Source organism: Pongo abelii, chromosome 8, assembly GCF_028885655.2.
Source record: "Pongo abelii isolate AG06213 chromosome 8, NHGRI_mPonAbe1-v2.0_pri, whole genome shotgun sequence".
Classification (NCBI taxonomy): Eukaryota; Metazoa; Chordata; class Mammalia; order Primates; family Hominidae; genus Pongo; species Pongo abelii.
The window spans coordinates 7,524,718-7,544,085 of NC_071993.2; the positions used below are offsets into that span (position 1 = coordinate 7,524,718).

General features: G+C 42.6%; 1 long non-coding RNA gene across 1 annotated transcript; it reads right to left on the reverse strand.

Annotated features, from left to right (window-relative positions):
• Window positions 1-165: 165 nt before the first annotated feature.
• On the reverse strand, window positions 166-18,815 carry LOC129048159 (uncharacterized). The gene is made up of 3 exons (XR_008510265.2): window positions 18,661-18,815; window positions 3,565-3,615; window positions 166-1,701 (listed from the first exon to the last, which is right to left on the reverse strand). It is a non-coding gene; the product is annotated as an uncharacterized LOC129048159 (long non-coding RNA).
• Between the last annotated feature and the right edge of the window lie 553 nt (window positions 18,816-19,368).

A 19,368-nucleotide genomic window follows, 5' to 3' on the forward strand; every position in this document is an offset into this window, starting at 1 on the left:
TTGACTCTAAAAGGAATCTGAATAATTAGTCCTTCTCCTTGTTAGACAGAAGGAAAGAGCTTGTGTTCTCTGGGGGAAAAACATCAAAACATTATTTACTTCAATCTTCATTGTATTTTTATATGCATATCTTAGATACAATAAAAAAATTATGAGTCATGCAGAGATACAAGACGTACTCACCAATAACCAAAAGAACACATAGTCAATAGAAGCAGGTCCATAGTTAAACCCAGTTATTGGAACTAGCAGCAAGAATATTTAAGCAATTATCATACACATTTTAAACAAATTTATAGGAAAATGTGGATCTAATGGGTAAGAGATAGGGGTATGTCAGAAGAGAAAAGGGAACTCTAAAAAAAGACAAAATGGAAATTCTAGGATGATAAAATGCAATGTCTGTGATAAAACATTCACTGGATGACATTAACAGCAGTTTGAATTTTCAAAAGAAAGCATTAGCAAACCTAAACACAGGTCAATAGAGATTATCCAATTAAGTCAGAGTTTGAAAAAAGAGTAAAAACAATCAAACAATGTGGTGTCAATAATGAGACGGACGACTGACATTCCATCAGAAATGATGCAAGTCAGAAGACAATGAAATGATAACTTTAAAGTTCTAAGAGAAAAAAACCACTATCAACCTAGAATTCCATATACAGTAGTCTCCCTTTATCCACAGTTTTGCTTTCCAAGGTGTCAGTTACCCACGGCCACTGCAGTCTGAAAATATAAAATGGAAAATTCCAGAAATAAACAATTCGTAGATTTTAAATTATGTGCTGTTCTGAGTAGTAGAATGAAATCCCACACTGTCCTGCTGCTTCCTGCCTGGGATGTGAGTCATCCTTTTGTCTAGCATATTCACAGTCTGTGATACCTGCCTGCTAGTCACAAAGTAGCTCTCTTGGTTACTGGATTAAAAAAAAAAAAAAGAATGTATGTAGGGTTCAGTACTATCTGTGGTTTCAGGCATCCACTGGGGGTCTTGGAATGTATCCCCCACAGATAAGGGGGAACTAGAGTATAGTGAAACCATTTTTCAGAGGCAGCAGATGGGCAAACCAGATATAAAAGAAACAAAGTCACAGTGTGGCAGTCATACATAGGGAGTGACAGATGTCCAATTCTCAGGGCACAAAAAGATGTCTGGTCCCCGGAGCTCCTGATGGATTGTTAATGCTGGTGCTGTGTCCTGACTGATAAGAAGTCATTGTTCTTTCTTCTCTTGAGTAGTGGCTGCTTAGTTGCTGATATACTTTCTTGATTCCTCTATTTTCTGTTCTTTTTCTTTTAAATGACAAGTTGTCATCTGAAATAAGATAAGGTCTCTATGCCTTGGAACCAGAAAGAGCTGACAATATAATTCCTTTTGACAGGATGGCTTCTCACCTAAGATTTTGGGACATTTCACAAACATTTCATATTAAAGAGAGAGAAGAAGACAGTTTAACGGAGGAAAAGAGCACTGGATGGCTTCCCAGGGTCCCAGACCTCCAGGCAACTGTTTCCTCACTGCACATGAAGACTAGCTGTCTTCCAATTCAAATTATGTAAATTTTCACAAATTCTCTCTGGTGATAATGCAAACAGAGAATGAAATATCACTCACTGGTTAGTAAAAATTCAAGAAGAACAGATTGTTGGCTTTGATGAGATAGTCCAAATTTTTAACGTGGAATGTAGACAGGTGTCCTGGGTGAAAGTCAACATAGAGGAATTGAGAAAAGGACAGTAAAGGGCTTTTCACTGTTTTCTGCATTTTAAGTTAAGTTTATGAGAATCTTTTCTAAATTGCCATAATTATAATAACCTGTCCCCTGGTAGTCATCATTTAGCAGCATGTTTTTTCTATAGCTTGTGTTCAACAAATAGCAGTGTATCTATTACCGGGAATACTTACTATAGGAAACACTGCTCACCAGCCACTCTGCAGGGCTGGGGTGTCACCAGATATTTTCAAGGTAATGCTTTTTTTTTTTTTTTTTTTTTTTTTGAGACAGAGTTTTACTCTGTCACTCAGGCTGGAGTGCAGTGGCACAATCTCAGCTCACTGCAACCTCCACTTCCCAGGTTCAAGTGATTCTTCTGCCTCAGCCTCCTGAGTAGTTGGGATAACAGTCATCCACCACCACACCTGGCTAATTTTTGTAGTTTTAGTGGAGATGGTGTTTCAGCATGTTGGCCAGGCTGGTCTTGAACTCCTGAACTCAGGTGATGCACTCACCTCAGCCTAACAAAGTGCTGGGATTATAGGTGTGAGTCACCATGCCTGACCTCAGGGCAATGCTTTTTAAAATGTTGTTTAGACTCTACCCTCCGCCAAGAGCTGGCCTAAAGATGGGCACCCATCCTTCGGCTTTTAAACCTTCCTTTCACATACACAATACTTAAGTCCAAGGTTACTGTAGCTCTGCTTCTCTGGGTCTCTTTTGGCCCTTTCTCCTCTCTGCACCAGCTTTATCCTAAGGCTGGCGCCTCTCAAGGTTGCAAGATAGATAAGGCACTTCCAGGCATTATGTTTGGACACTGCGATGTTCAGAAGAAGAGCTTTTATCACCTGCCCATTCCTAAGCCAGTCACCATCAAGGAGGATTGGATTATTCAGACAAACTAGAATCTACCACCTGGAGCTAGGGATAGGCTAGCCTCTCCTAAGAGGCTTGGTTGTATAGAGGAGAATATATTTCTCAATAAACTCTAGGTTCTGTTAGGAAGGAGGAAGAGTTAATAGATGTTAGCCAATTTAGGGTATCCTGCCCAAGTTAAATTTTCCAGTGGCTGGTATCATTGCTTTTTAACAAATCACAGTTTGTTTAGTTTCATTATCATTAATTTTATTTATTGTGGATTATTTTGTGAAGCCTACCATATGTGGTGAAGCATATCTTCACCAACAATACTTTGAACTGTAATTTCCAATAACTAAACTTAAAGACTGTGAACACTGGGAACCAAGAATATATACCTGCATCTCCTTACCAAAGCAGATAAAGTTGCCATCCTCACCACCATCGCCAATACCCCTAAGCTTGTGTCCACAGTGATCATTGTTGTTAGTAGAGTTTTTCCTTAAAAAAGAGAAGAACGCCTGTAATCCCAGCACTTTGGGAGACCGAGTTGGGCGGATCACCTGAGGTCAGGAGTTCAAGACCAGCCTCGCCAACAAGGAGAAACCCTGTCTCTATTAAAAATACAAAAAATTAGCCGGGTGTGGTGGTACATGCCTGTAATCCCAGCTACTTGGGAGGCTGAGGCAGGAGAATCGCTTGAACCCTGGAGGTGGAGGTTGCAGTGAGCCAAGATCACGGCATTGCACTCCAGCCTGGGCAACAAAAGCAAAAAAGCAAAATTCCGTCTCAAAAAAAAAAAAAAAAAGGAGAAGAAGAAAAAGCAACTTATGTGTGCTTATGGGATATGATACTCTGTCCAAGAGGGCTGAGCTCAGAAAGGATCGAGAATCTCTGCTTTGGATGGGAATTCCTGCTAGCATTTTCCATTCTTCTTTGCCATAATGAAGAAAGATAGAGTCTCTTTCTTAGCGTCATGTGTGCTTACCTCAGTCTTAGGGTGGCAGAGACTCAGCTTCTCCTCATTCGTCTCTCCTGTCTAAATTGAAAGAAATAAGATCACTTTACTCAGTTGACCTTCTCCTATTTCTTGTATAAAGTAGAAAGATCAAGATTTGGGAATTAAAAATACAACGTCTCTGGCTGCAGTAATTGCAAGCTAATTACTGCTATCATTATGCATTAAATTAAAATATCAGCACTTAAACTGTACACGCTACAAAGTTCAGGCCCTCATTACATCTTACTTGATCACTTCACTTGCTTCTAACTTGATCTCGCTGACTTCTCCAATCTGTCTTGCACAACATTCCCAAGGGATCTTTCAAAAACACAAATCTGACAGTGTCACTTTCTTGCCTATATTTTTTGTTTGTTTGTTTTTAATGAGACAGTCTCACTCTGTCACCCAGGCTGTAGAATTGCTTGAACCCAATCTCTGCCTTTTGGATTGAAGCGATTCTCCTGCCTCAGCCTCCCAAGTAGCTGGGTTTACAGGTGCCTGCCACCATACCCGGCTAATTTTTGTATTTTTAGTAGAGATGGGGTTTTGCCATGTTGGCCAGGCTGGTCTTGATCTCCTGACCTCAAGTGATCCACCTGCCTCGGCCTCCCAAAGTGCTGGGATTGTAGGTGTGAGCCACTGCACCCAGCCACTTGACTATAATTCTTAAAAGCCTTTCTACAAACTATTTGGGTGCACACACCCATCTTATTTTCTGGCCTCTGCCTGTCTCTCCAACCTCATCTCTCACCCCAGACCCCAGCAAAATTCTGCTGGGCACTGCAGTCTTACGACTGCCTTCTTGCAGTGTCCAGAACATCTGTGTGCTTCCTGGCTTCCAGCCTTTGTACACCTCACTCCCTCTACCTAGAATGTCCTTTCTCCCTTATTCTTCTATTAAGTCCCCATTCATGCTTCAAAATTCCCTCCAAACACCCCATTGTCTTTAAAAATCTGCCTTTACTCTGCCAGGAAGTTAGTTGCCTGTCTTTGATGTCTTATTAGCAGTGTTTAAGATGGTGGGTGTCTAAGCCAAACTGCCCAGGTTCAAAATCAGTTTCCACCACTTACTGGCTATGTGACCTTGTCAAGAACTGTGCAGAGATTGAGATTTTATGTCACATACAAGCTATCTAGTTCACTGTTGCTGTTTCACAGGGGCTGGCAGAAGACATGGAATTCCTGGGTCAGAGACAAAGGACTTTGTGAATCATGACCAAAGCAGTAGACAGAGCTGCATGGTTGCTTGTTCCCTGTGCCCCCAAGTCTTATGGTGGTGATGCAGACGGCTCCTCATGGATGCCTGCGCACAAGGCCGGTCACCTTACAGGAGAGGAACCCTGAGCCTGAGCTTGGGAAATCACTGCTTTTATAATAAGTGGAATACAAAGCCTTCCCTGTGGAGAAAGGGGAACACTCATACACTGTTGGTGGGAATGCAAATTAGTACAACCTCTGTGGAAAACAGTGTGGAGATTTCTCAGAGAACTAAAAACAGAACTATCATTGAGCCCGGCAGTCTCACCGCTGGGTATCTACCCAAAGGAAAAGAAATTGTTATATCAAAAAGACACTTTCTCTTATATGTGTATTGCAGCACTATTCACAATAGCAAAGATGTGGAATCAACCTAAGTCCATGGATGAATGAATGAATTATAAATGCCCATCCATAATAGACTGGATAAAGAAAATGTGGTATAATTCACACCATGGAATACTATGCAGCCATAAAGAATAATGAGATCATGTCCTTTGCGGGGACATGGCTGTAGCTGGAGGCCATTATCCTTAGCAAACTAATGCAGGAACAGAAAATTGAATACTGCATGTTCTTACTTATAAGCAGGAGCTAAGAGATGAGAATAAATGGACACAAAGAGGGTAACAATAGACACTGGGGACTATTGGAGAGTGGAAGGCTGGAGGAGGGAGAGGATCAGGAAAAGTAACTAATGGGTACTAGACTTAATGAAATAATCTGTACAATAAACCCCTAGAGCACAAGCTTGCCTATGTAACAAACCTGCACATGTACCCCTGAACTTAAAAGTTAAAAAAAAAAAAAGAAAATGTGATACATATACACCATGGAATACTATGTAGTCATAAGATAGAATAAGATCATGTCTTTCGCAGCAATATGGATGGAGCTGAAGGCCATTGTTCCAATTGAAATAACTCAGAATCGGAAAGTCAAATATTGAATATTATCACTTACAAGTAGGAGGAAAACAAGGGGTACACATGAATACACAGAGGTAAATAACAGATATTGAGGAACCCAAAAGAGTGGAGGGCAGGATGGGGCGATGAGGGTTGAAAAATTACCTGTTGGGTATAGTGTTCACTATTTGGGTGATAGGTACACTAGAAACTCAAATCTTGCATTATGTAATAAATCCATGTAACAAACCAGCACATGCATTCCCGAATCTATAAAAATAAACTTTTTAAAGGTGATGAAAAGGTTTCTCTGTGTCCAGAAGGAAAAATGCTACCTCATCCTTCAAGGCTGCTTGCTGCCACCCCAAGACACAGCCCAGATAAAGGGCCATCAGGCACGCACACCTGCAGGACGAGGAAGAGACACTCAGGGCCACGGTGGATTGCCTCTTCTGGGAGCCCTGGACCTACTATTGAACCTCTCGCTACCTCAGTTTCCTGGTGTCTTAAGTTGGGATAATCATAGCACCTGCATCATAGAGGTTTTGTAAGGGTTGAAAGGATTAACCCAGAATAAGTGATAAGTGCCAGCTATTACTATCAATCTTCCACTTTGCCCTTCCCTACTTCCACATATTTTATTTGTAGCTTTTATTCTATTTCACGGTAAATAAATAATAGAGATGAAGTCTCACTGTGTTGCCCAGGCTGGTTTCAAACTCCTGGGCTCAGGCGATCTTCCCCACTAGCCTCCCAAAATGCAGGGTGCAGGGGTAACAGGTGTGTGAGCCACCATACCCAGCCGTAAGTGTTCATTTACAGATCTTTTTTTTTCCCCACTGCCTAACAGCTCCTTGAAGCATATTCATCCTTGCATCTCAGATGCCAGTACAGGGTAGATAATTATTATATTTGTTGATTAAAAGAGTAAACAAAAAGTCTTCCCGTATATCAACCAGTGTGATCTGACTAGAGTCTCTGTATACTTTTGATCATATTTCATGACTCCAAACTTTTCAATGCTTTGGTGAAAAAAAAATCATCATTCTCTTTTAGGTAATGCTCTTTTCAACGCAATAACATGAAATGGCAATTTATTAATATAGGAAGATTAAGTAGTTCCTCCAGGAAAATTACCTGGTCTCACCTGTTTCCATTTCTATGCAATGGGAGTGATAATAGTGCCTACCCTGTAGTGCAGTTGGGAGAAATAATGAGTTAGTGTATGTAAAATGTTTAGAAGAGCACTTAGCATGTGCTACATCTATCTCAGCTTTTTATTCCTCATTGGAGCTCATGACCTCTTGTTTAGTTATGGGAAATCATTGCATATTTTAGTCATTTGCGATGCCTAAAAGATAGAAACTTAGTTTCCACTATTATTGCTTCAATTCAGAAAACAGTGTCTCTGGAGATAGGCGTCCAATGGGTCATTGTTATATCAACAGTTACTCAGAACAATCCAGGTGAACACATGGCAGCCCTTTTGTGGGCTGGCTGGACCTAATAGGCTTCCTCTGACCAGATAGAAGCAGCCAGGAGAGGTGACCCAATGTCTAACATAAATTCTGATCTGTGACCAGTAAATCAGTAAATCTCAGAAAAATGAATATGTAAAGGAAGAATTAAAAAGCCACCGAAACCATTTAACATGGCCTTTGTTTCATGTACCCGATAGGAAACCATCATCCAGTCTTTTTTTCTGAAATAAATAAGGCTGTGGATGGATAGCAGTTTCTACAATAATCTCCAATTCTTTCAGCTGAGTTTCCTGAAATCATGGTCCTTCACTCTACTTCTTTGACTGTGCAAACCTTGCTGAAACAAGACTTCCCTGTTCTTTGGCCCCGTGCACTGTTTTGTTAGCTAGAAAATGCAGCCTTCTAATCGGTATGCGCTTTACTGGTCTCCGGTGTCTACTAAACAGCCAAAAGCCCCTCTCGCCCTAGAAACAGTAGAACTTAGAAACGCTTATGGCCTGCAGGTGAGACAAGATTGACTACAGTGCCGTGATTTCTTTGGATTTCACAACAAGACCTGTGTTGTTTCTTCTACCCCAGTCTACCTAGAATGGGATTTCACCCACAGCTGCTGCCAGCACCCACTCACCCCTGACGACACACACCTGCCTGGCCAGCCAGAGATCCATGGCGCTAATGCACTGCTTTTCCGAGGTGGGAGAAAGATAACGCAAAGATTGATAGACGGAAAGAGGAGTTCAACAAGACAACAGAATGCTCAGAAGTGCACATCCTAGTCCCATTTCTAACCGCACCTGGCCTTGTTACATGCGTGTGGCTTCTTACGCTGGCATGCGTGTTGTGTATGTATATATACATGTAAAAATATATATTCTTTTAAAAATATTTAACAATCGTGGGCTATGATAACAAAACAGACTTTATTATTTTTCAGATCAAGAGGCTATCATGTCCCTAATCACATACTCGGTTGAGAGCGGGTCCAGAATTCGGTCTTGGTTGTTCTGATTCTCAGCCGGAAGCACGTGCTGCTGTGTACCATGGTGTCTCTTCTGTGTGCCTCAAAATGAATCATTTGCACCTGAAATCGGCTACATAAAAAACTCAAACTTTCTTTTTATTTTTATTTACTTTTTTTTTTTTTTTTTTTGAGATGGAGCCTCGCTCTGTCGCCCAGGCTGGAGTGCAGTGGTGCTATCTCGGCTCACAGCAACTTCTGCCTCTGAGTTCAAGCGATTCTCCTGCCTCAGCATCCCGAGTAGCTGAGACTATAGGCACCCACCACCACACCTGGCTATTTTTTTTATGTATTTTTAGTTGAGAGGGAGTTTCACCATGTTAGCCACAATAGTCTCAACCTCCTGACCTCATGATCCGCCCACCTCGGCCTCCCAAAGTGCTGGGATTACAGGCGTGAGCCACCGCGCCCAGCCTCAAACTCATTTACTAAACAATATAGTATCCAGTAAGTACCAGATGTTTCCAGAGCTTCCATGCATTCAGACAAGGAAACAGGGAGCCCCTCAGAGTACTGCTACAGGATCCCCAACTTCCTTCTCTCCCTGAGCATGTGGGAAGGCCAGACTTCCTGTGCAGTTAGTTGCAGACTCATGAATGAGCTTTGGGAAATGTAATATGTGTCTAAGTGGCATCCTCACTACTGGCTGGGCCACACAATATCCCACGCTGTGTCCCCATCCTTTAAATGACTTAAACCCAAATCCTTCCACAACCTCTTTTCCCTGTCTAACTAAGAAGCAGAGGGCCCTGAGATAGGAGAACATAGACAAAGTTTGAGGAAGAGCTGTCTTGCAAAATTGCGTGACCTGCAAAACAGCTTATAAGAGAAAAAAGAAAATGTTATGATGTTAAGCCACCGCAACTTTAGAGGTTTGTTTTGTTTTGAGACAGAGTCTCACTCTGTTGCACAGGCTGCAGTGCAGTGGCATGACCTCAGCTCATTGCAACCTCTGCCCCCCGGGTTCAAGCGATTCTTCTGCCTCAGCCTCCTGAGAAGCTGGGATTACAGGCACCTGCCACCACACCAGGCTAATTTTTGTATTTTTAGTAGAGATGGGGTTTCACCATGTTGGCCAACTGGGACTCAAACTCCTGACCTCAAGTGATCGGCTCACCTCAGCCTCCCGAAGTGCTGGCATTACAGGTGTGAGCCACTTCACTCAGCCTTTAGACGTATTTGTTACAGCAGCATCTCTAACTCGTGTCCCCTTAGTTCACCTGACAGGTCTCCTGCAGCTTCAGTCTGTGGCTGAAGGCCCTTCTCAAGGACTGGGTCTCTCCCTGTGGTAGGGTTCTCCATTTAACATGGTCATGGTTCACGGTTTTACATACCTGATAGGCAATCATCACTCCGTGTTGTTTTTTTTTTTTTTTTTTTCTGAAATAAATGAGGCTTTGGATAGATGCCTATTTCTATTATGATGTCAAATTCTTATACACCGTAGGTCTCTCTCTGACCATAGCAGATTGATTATCCTGCACATGGGACATGCAGGAAATGCTAAGGAATTAATAGGAGCAGCCCCCAACCAACAAGGGATGGAGGTTGGTGGACATATAATATCTCAGCTTCCCTGCTGCGGGGAGACAATTGTCAGATACTCTCTGCATATTTGCTCCACAGCAGGACTGCGCCCAGTGGCTCAGAGTGGAAACCTTCTCTTCCTTGCTTTCCTTCCCACCTTCCTTTCCACTCCTTCACTGTGCTTGTCAGGATCACTTCCCAAATAAATGACTTAAACCCCAACCCTTGCACAGTGCCTTGGTTTTGCAAGAGGCCAAACCCACAGAAGGGAGTTAGCATTCATTTTGCTCATATGGGAAGAATGCAGTTGAATGAATCACGTGGGCAGCCTAAAATTTTTAAGCTTGTAAATTCCAGTTCTGTTCATGGTTCTAGTACATGAACCAGCAAATTAGGGTCACCTTATTTATCTAATATTTGAGGGAACTGGCAAGGAATAAGTAATAATCCTGAAATTATTTGCAAATGCTAAATATCATTTTTTTAATTAATAAGCAAAAAATACAGTCTTTAAAGGGTGTTTTCTGGTTAGAAGCAAAGCCCGTTCAGCATATTAAACTTGGAAAACAGAGACAAACCCAAAGAGAAAAATAAAATGTCCCCATTATCCCACGGCAGTTTTAAAAATTTAAGTGTACAGCCTTTTGGTGTTTTTTTTCCCTCTGTGTATATATAGTTTAGCAAAATGAGATCACGTTGTATAAATAGTATTGTAACTTGATTTGCATTTACCAAAAAACAGATGTGTAGCTTTCAGTGGTACTCCGGATATATTTTAGAAAGTTCTCTAATCCTTCAGTCTGCAGGATATAAACTGATGTACCATATCCATGTTATACTTCATTCCATCCCAGGACCACTTGCTAGACTCACATAAAAATATGCAAAGGTCAAAATGAATTTATAATTATTTAGCAAACTCAATGAGATCAGGAATTTTCCTTTTTCTACTTTGTTATAGCCAGAGTTTGGAACAATGCTTCACACAATATGCATTCGATAAATATTTATCGAATAAATACATGAAACAACAAAGTGGCTAACACCATTTTACTGACTGGTTTAGGTCCACTTGTAGTCAATCTGAAGCCACAATCGGTGTCCGGTAACAAGCACTTTTATGAGCACTGGTTTTCTGGGATGGTTGCTTATTGCGTTTTCTCTACTTTATTCCCTCAGTCATGGGTCAGACTTTCCTGCTATCAACAGCAATCAAACCCTGCCATTTGATAGCAACCTAACGCCCCAAAACCGGGGTGGGGTTTCCCAAGGGCAAGGCACAACTCATTCCTATTGCTGGAACTCTCGCTTCTCTACAAAAATATCATGTCCTCATAAGTCATTCACACCAAGTTCCATTTGTCAAGATAATTGGGGGCATTTTACAATGCTGTAACCTAGATGTTATCGTGGAGACTCGCCCTGTTTCCAATTTGCGATCCTCAGGAAGGTGGCCATGCGCCTGCCATTCAGCAGGGCCACGGACCCACTATCAAATGACTCATGGCTCGCAGTGTCACTGACCCTCACCATCCTAAGATCATCCAAGGCGCTGAACACAGAGCCTCAGGCAGCCCCTCAGTTGTCTCCTGCAAGTCCAGACAAGGTCTTGTTGGTTTATTCCGCTTAGATTCCTGCCTCTTGGGGGCTTTGAGAACGTGGAGTGGTATTGACATAACCTTAGGGATCCATCTCTGTGACCAGCTAAATGCAATTGTCACCATTTTGATTATTCGGTGACGTCAGACGTCACCCGACCGAGCTGGCTCCCCATTGAAAATGTGACTCTGGTTTTTTGTCCTTGCAATAGTTTGCTGAGAATGATGGTTTCCAGCTTCATCCATGTGGGAAAGACAATGAGAACACTTGGACACAGGAAGGGGAACATCACACACCAAGGCCTGTTGTGGGGTGGGGGGAGGGAGGAGGGAGAGCATTAGGAGAAATACCTAATGCAAATGACGAGTTAATGGGTGCAGCACACCAGCATGGCACATGTATACATATGTAACAAACCTGCACATTGTGCACATGTACCCTAGAACTTAAAGTATATATATATACTTTCTCATATATATATATGAGAAAAGAAAAAAGAAAATGTGACTCTGACACAACGAGAATGCTTTCATTGAATTTTAACTTCAGGCACAAATGGGAAAACTTGGCTTTGGTGAACCAGCTGCAAGTGCAGTATTTCCACGAGTGTGGCGCGTTTCAAATCTTGAACACCCCTCCAGACTGGGGGGGGATAGACGACAGGTGTGCCCAGCCAGCCCTTCCTCTACTATAATACGTCCTCTCACTTTTAGGTGGTATCTTTCATTTTGTTTTGGAAAAATTCGCTTCACGCCACGAGCTGAATGGTAGTACCATGGGGAAGGGCAAAGAGAGCTTATTAGCCGCTTTGTCAACAATAAAATCCCCTTCCAGCCACTTCTGTAGCTCTAAGGAGCCATCACAGTGCCTTGAATGTAATGGAGACTCGTTCACAGTGAATGAAATTGCAGAGAATAAGCCATCGATTGCTGTATCGTCATAGATGCCTTTTTATTGTTTTTGGAGTAAAGGTAGCCCAGTACTACAGCCCTGAAGAAACAAACAGCAAAATAAGTAATTACTGTCTTACCTAAGCCAGTCAGAAAATAACATATTTTTGCTAAGTGCAGTGCCTCATGCCTGTAAACCCAGCACTTTAGGAGGCCGAGACGAGAGGCTCACTTGAGCCCAGCAGTTCAAGAACAGGATGGGCAACATGGCGAGACTCTGTCTCTACGACAAAGTAAAAAATATTAGCCAAGTGTGGCAGTGCACACTTGCATTCCCAGCTACTTGGGAGGCCAAGGTGGAGAATCACTTGAGCCCAACAGCTCGAGGTTACAGTGAGTTATGATCACGCCATTGCACCCCAGGCTGGGTGACAGAGAGAGACCCAGTCTCAAAAAGGAAAGAAGGGAGAGAGGAAGGGAAGAAGGAAGGAAGGAAGGAAGGAAGGAAGGAAGGAAAAAAAGAGACATTCTTACTAATTACACGTAGAACACATTGATAACATTAATATAGTTAGGTGTGGCATTCCATGTGGAATACTAATTTGCAATAATTAGAATGCAGAGTCCCAGGTTGAGTGACACATCGCCAGCAGTGTAGGTGCTGGAGAGAGCAGAGGCAGGAGGCAGAACAGACAGTAGGTGGGCAAGGCCGGTGGGCACAGACACAGCAGACCCTGAAGCGTCCCATGCCTCAGTTTCCTCCTGCATACAGGAAGCTTAGATAATTGCAGAGGAATTGTCAGGTTCTCAAATGTTTTGAGGAACCTAAAGACAGGAAAATACTACACAGAGACATTTAAAAACGAGGAAGGATAAGGAGAAGCCACTTTAGTAATACATTTCACCAGCCGGTCATGGTGGCTCATGCCTGTAATCCCAGCACTTTGGGAGACTGAGGAGGGCAGATCACAAGTTCAAGAGATCGAGATCATCCTGACCAACATGGTGAAACCCAGTCTCTATTAAAAATACAAAAATTAGCTGGGCGTGGTGGTGGTGCATGCCTGTAGTCCCAGCTACTCAGGAGGCTGAGGCAGGAGAATTGCTTGAACCTGAGAGGTGGAGGTTGCAGTGAGCCAAGATCGCGCCACTGCACTCCAGCCTCAGTGACAGAGCAAGACTCTGTCTCATAATAAATAAATAAATTTCATCAAAAATTATTCCATTGACATCATAATTTAGGATAAGCAGCTGACATAGATAAAATGCCAGAATGCCAGAAAATAGCAGACGATTTCCAGTGTCCTACCAAGTAGAATAACTTTTTTTTTTTTTTTTTTTTGAGACAGTTTCACTCTTGTTGCCCAGGCTGGAGTGCAATGGCACTGTCTCGGCTCACTGCAACCTCCGCCTTCCAGGTTCAAGCGATTCTCCTGCCTCAGCCTCCCGGGTAGCTGGGATTACAGGAGCCCACCACCACTCCTAGGTAATTTTGTATTTTTAGTAGAGACGGGGTTTCCTCATGTTGTCCAGGCTGGTCTCGAACTCCTGACCTCAGGTGATCCGCCTGCCTTGGCCTCCCAAAGTGCTGGCATTACAGGCGTGAGCCACCATGCCCGGTCTAGGATAACATTTTTAAGTTATTTAGGGTCTGCTTCTCCACAAAGAATAACGGAAAAAGTTTCATCTGAGTATCTCAGTGAGAGTTTCTAGGGGCAGCAGCTCTTGGTAGTAGCATGGAATATGTAGCATGTAGTATGTAGTATGTGAACACCATGTAACATTCAGCTGCCTCGAGCCCTCTGCCTGAGGTTCTAACATTCTCTAAGCTGCTCGTAGCCACAGCAGAGTCATAGTGGAGTTTTTATCTCTACTGAGGCAAGGCTAGAGCTTTAAAACAGACAATCAATCTCTTTGCCTACGAACCACCCAGGAGAAAGAAAGCACTATCTGTAATAAAAGGGCACTGTTTTGCAGGTTCCTGGCATAAAGGCAAGGGCCCTACTCTGGGAGGTCAGAGAACCTGGATCCAAGCCTTCAACAAATACATAGTCAGCATCTATGAGGTGCCAGGCCCTATGGGGAGCCCTGCATCATGCAATTCAAGAAAAAGAAAAACTCTGTCCACAAAGAATTCACAGTTCAGAGTGTGAGGCTGGCAAGTAAACAGCCCCAAAGTACCACGTGGGCCATAGGCATTAGAAAGCATTAAGTACGGGGTGCCCTGGTGCCTTGTGGGGTTAGGGCAGGGGTGTCCAATCTTTTGGCTTCCCTGGCCACATTAGAAGAAGAAGAATTGTCTTGGGTCACACACAAAATACACTAACACTAATGAAAGCCGATGAGAAAAAATAAATGCGAAAAAATTCATGTTTTAGGAAAGTTTACAAATTTGTGTTCAGCTGCATTCAAAGCCATCCTGGGCTGCATGCGGCCCGTGGGTCACAGGTTAGACAAGCTTGGTTTAGGGGATTTTCACAGAAGTTGTTCCAGGGGACATGACTGCCATGCTGAGAGGGACAGACAGAAGACTGGGGTGGTGGGGGCAGGATCAGTGTCTGGAATCCGGCTTGTGGTGGAGACGGCTGTGTATGTCTCCTCCTCTCCAGATGGGAGCAGGACATCCCAGGGACTCATGGGCTATTTAAGGCAAATTTTACCACCCCTGGACCTCAATGTCTTCATCCATGAAAGAGGGATGAATAAAATGATTCCTTTCAGACATGAATGTATGAGAAATTCTCAAACATATTCTTCACATCTCTCCTTTCTTTCTTTCTCTCCCTTCTTTCCTTCCTTCCTTCTTTTCTCTCTCTCTCTCTGTCTCTCTCTTTCTTTCTTTCTTTTTGACAGGGTTTCACTCTTGTAACCCAGGCTGGAGTGCAGTGGTGTGATCTCGGCTCACTGCAACCTCAGCCTCCTGGGTTCAAGCAATTCTCCTGCCTCAGCCTTCCAAGTAGCTGGGATTATAGGCACCCACCACCATGCCTGACCTCAGATGATGCACATGATTTATCCTCCCAAAGTGCTGGGATTACAAGCATGTGAGCCACTGTGCCCAGCTACATCTCTCCTTTCAAGAACTTATTCTTTTTCTTTTCTTTTTTTTTTTTTTTTTTTTTTTTGGAGAGCCTCACTCTCTTGCCCAGGCTGGAGTGCAGTGGCAGGATCATAAGTCACTGCAGGCTTGCCCTCCCAGGCTCAAACGATCTTCCCGCCTCAGCCTCCTGAATAGCTGGGACTTACTGCAGCTCAGCTGCAAATGCACACAATCAATCCCCCTCCCCGGCTAATTTTTTCATTTTTGTGTAGAGATGGGGTTTCACCATGTTTCCCAGGCTGGTCTTGAACTCCTGAGCTCAAGTGATCCTCCCGCCTCAGACTCCAAAAGTGCTGGGATTACAGGAGTGAGCCACTGCACCTGACCAAGAACTCATTCATTAAAATGTTTTTCCTCTTTCCCACTCAAAAGGTGACGGCTTGCATTGTTTGCCTTAAAAGTTAAAATTACGATAAAGACTTAGCACTGGTCTGGCAATTAAGTGCCCACATAAAACCAAGTTATTCATCCGCATATAGAACATGTTGTTCACATAATGAAATTACAATTTGAAAACCTGTTTAACTTTATGCAACCAGAGTATCAGAAAAAAAAAAAAAAAAAAAAAAAAAGCAGCCAAAATCCTGACTAAGTGACTCTGGAGACAAGCATTACAGGAATTCCAAGGACATTCTGATACAAACCAGACAACTGTATGTAGAGGATGATCTATTGGAAGTGGGCTGGGTTTGTGCTTCAATACTTTGGGAGCTGCAGCCTTGACTTGGAAAGTCTCCTTGGAAACATGTCAGGGAGGCAGCCAAAAGTGGTGAGAAGGTTCATGTGGAAACCATGGTGTGAGGCTCACAGCCGGGGAGAGTTGGGAAGATTTGTTTCATTTCTTGTGATTATTCCCCAGTGTCTCATTTCCACTTTTAGTTCCCCTCTCTCCACCAAACCCCCCACGCCATTGTCACAGGATTCAGAAGTCAGGGCCAAGAGTCAAAGAAGGGGAAGTATAGAGAAAAGGAGAGTAGAGAGGATGGCAAAAGGAAAGGTTGGTAAAAGAGAATTGAGGATAAGGGCAACTCTGAGAATGGAGGAGAGGAGCAGGCCAGGCACTGTCTACCAAAATACTGAAAACAAGACTATAAATAGTGCGGGTTAAAAAAAAATAGGCGTATGTTCATTGCAGCACTCTTCACTATAGCAAAGACATGGAACCAACCCAAATGCCCATCAATGATAGACTGAATAAAGAAAATGTGATGCATATACACCATGGGATACTATGCAGCCATAAAAAAGAATGAGATCATGTCCTTTGCAGGAACATGGATGGAGCTGGAAGACATCACCCTCAGCAAACTAACACAGGAACAGAAAACCAAACACTGCATGTTCTCACTCATAAGTGGGAGCTGAACAGTAAGAACACATGGACACAGGGAGGGGAACAACACACACTGGGACCTGTCAGGGGGTGGGGGGTTGGCAGGAGGGAGAGCATTACGGCAAATAGCTAATGCATGTGCGGTTTAATACCTAGATGATGGGTTGATGGGTGCAGCAAACCACCATGGCACACATTTACCTATGTAACAAACCTGCATGTCCTACACATGTACCCCAGAACTTAAAATAAAAATTTTAAAACACAGGTGTTTTTGTTTAAGAGTAGAGCAAACTTGCAGTGTGAGTGCCAGGGATAGAGGAAGGCAGGGATGGGCACGACGAGCTCCTCCTTGGCTCTCACCCTCTGGGATTAGAGAAATCTAGATTTTCAGAGCACTGAGTTGTGCCCGATGGAATTTTTATTCTTGGGCCCTGAGGTACCTTTACCTTTATGCTAAGTGGTCATATTGATGTCTACGGTCCAGCAACAACAGGAAATCTTAAGGTTTTGCTCAGCTAGACTTCTTAAGAATGCATGCGAAACATTGCTCTTTCTATCCAGAAATACATTTCTATTTCACCCACGCTCTCTGCAGGAGAGTGCATAGAGGGTATTTTGCTCAATCTAGAACATCCATTCAATGTACAAACCTCATATGCCTGCTCCCTCAAAGAACATTATGAAGTCTGTATCAAAAGCCTCCTCTTTTGTAATGGAGTTAAACATTATTTTCATTCTTCACTTAACCTTGACTGTTGCAAACTTGTATGGCAAATGTTAAGTTTTAATAAATGAACAGAAAATCCTTGAAACTTCTGAATGTGTACCCAAGTACTCTCTGTGACTTCCTGATCTTGATGTCAGAGGTGTTTCTTTGTCTTTGTATCTAAAAGCGTAGGAAATATGTGGATTTAGAGCACATTATTCCCCGCAGGGCAAATTCTCACCCTTGATCCCCCTGGGAAGAAATCTAATACACATGATTCATTCTTATCATCGTCCCATGAAGCAAGCAGTGTTCCAGAAAAAGCTCAGTGCAGTCAAACAACTTTTATCTGTGATGATTTATCCAAATAATTTGTTATCATTTACCTCTTCTATAACATTTATTTTCTCATCCACTATTAGTATAGATTTTTAACACAAAATAAATCAGACATTGAAAAAAGCATAGAGAATAATATAAGGAACATCCATTAGTTTGCCACTGAACTTAAGAATGAAAACATTTTGCAGATACGACTGTGTATTCCTTACACATCCTCTTGCCACCCATCTTCCCCCAAGCCCCATTCTCCTCAGTCTAACGTTATTCCCTGGACACCTTTATATTTTTACTAATACACGCATGGGTATTCATTAGGATAAAGATGAAACTCTTGTAGCAACAGAAGCTCAAAATATACCAGCTTGAATAAGATATAAATGTATTTCTGCTCCAAAAGTTCCTTTAGAGTCCTTCTTTTTTTTTTTTTTTTTTTTTTTCTCAGTACCCACTACAGCATTATCCTTGTCTGCAGGTTTGAGGATGGATCTGCTCCCACGGAGGGTTAGACAGGTGCACCTAGGTTGCCAGAAGTTGTACGCATCACTTCTGCTGGTATCTGTTAGCCCAACTCAGGCCACGTGGACTCTTCCAGATGCCAGAGACCATGAGAAGAAGAAGAGAAAGGGCTTGGAGAAGGATGGACCACTCACCGTTTGCTGGAATAAACAATATTGCAGTCTATGTTTTAACTTCATTTTCATCATGTCACACTGTTGGTAACCAAATAATGGCCACCCACAGATGTCAGGGTTTATCCCTGGAACCTGGAAATGGTCTTTGCAGATGGGAGTGAAAGCAGATCTTTGCAGAAGGGATCAAGTTAGGGATCTTGAGATGGGAAGAATTTCCTGGATTGTCCTACTAGACACTAAATACACCTTATCCTTATCAAAGAGGCAGAGGGAGGTTTTACTCACACAGCAGAGGAGGAGGCAGAGCTGGAACAGACAAGGAAGGGATTCTCCCTGAGAGCCTCCGGCATGGGCAGCCCTTCAAACACCTCCATGTGTGCCCAGTGAAACTGATTTCCAACTCCGGCCTCCAGAACTGTGAGAGAATAAATTGGTTATTTTAAGCCACCAAATGTGTAGCAAGTTGTTACAGGGAAGGAATAAAGTTCTCTAAGTCTTTCTTTTTTTACTCAACATTATGATTTTGAGGCCTTTCCATATTGATACATGTAGTTATAGTTAATTCACTTTCTTACACGAACAGGTTAACAGATTTCTAAGGTTTATTTTTTCCCAATTTATCATTATTCCAAAAAAAAGAAAAAGCCCTGCTGCTATAAAAATTCTTGTACATAAAAAAAATTCTTGTACATAAAAAAAAATTCTTGTACATAAAAAAAAATTCTTGTACATGTTGTCTGGTCTAAATGTGAAGATTTCCCTAGAACATGTACCTGGGAATGGAGCAGTTGGTTTGCAGGGTACATAGGTCTCCAACTTGAATAGGTGTTTCAATTGCTCTCTGAACAGCAGTAGCATTTAAACGCTCTCCTAATTCCCTGACAACAATAGGTATTAACAGACTTTTAAATTATTGCCAGTCCGAGGGGCATAAATAGGTATCTCATTGCTTTTTAAATTTCCATTTTCTATCTGTGAAGTCGAGAATCTTTT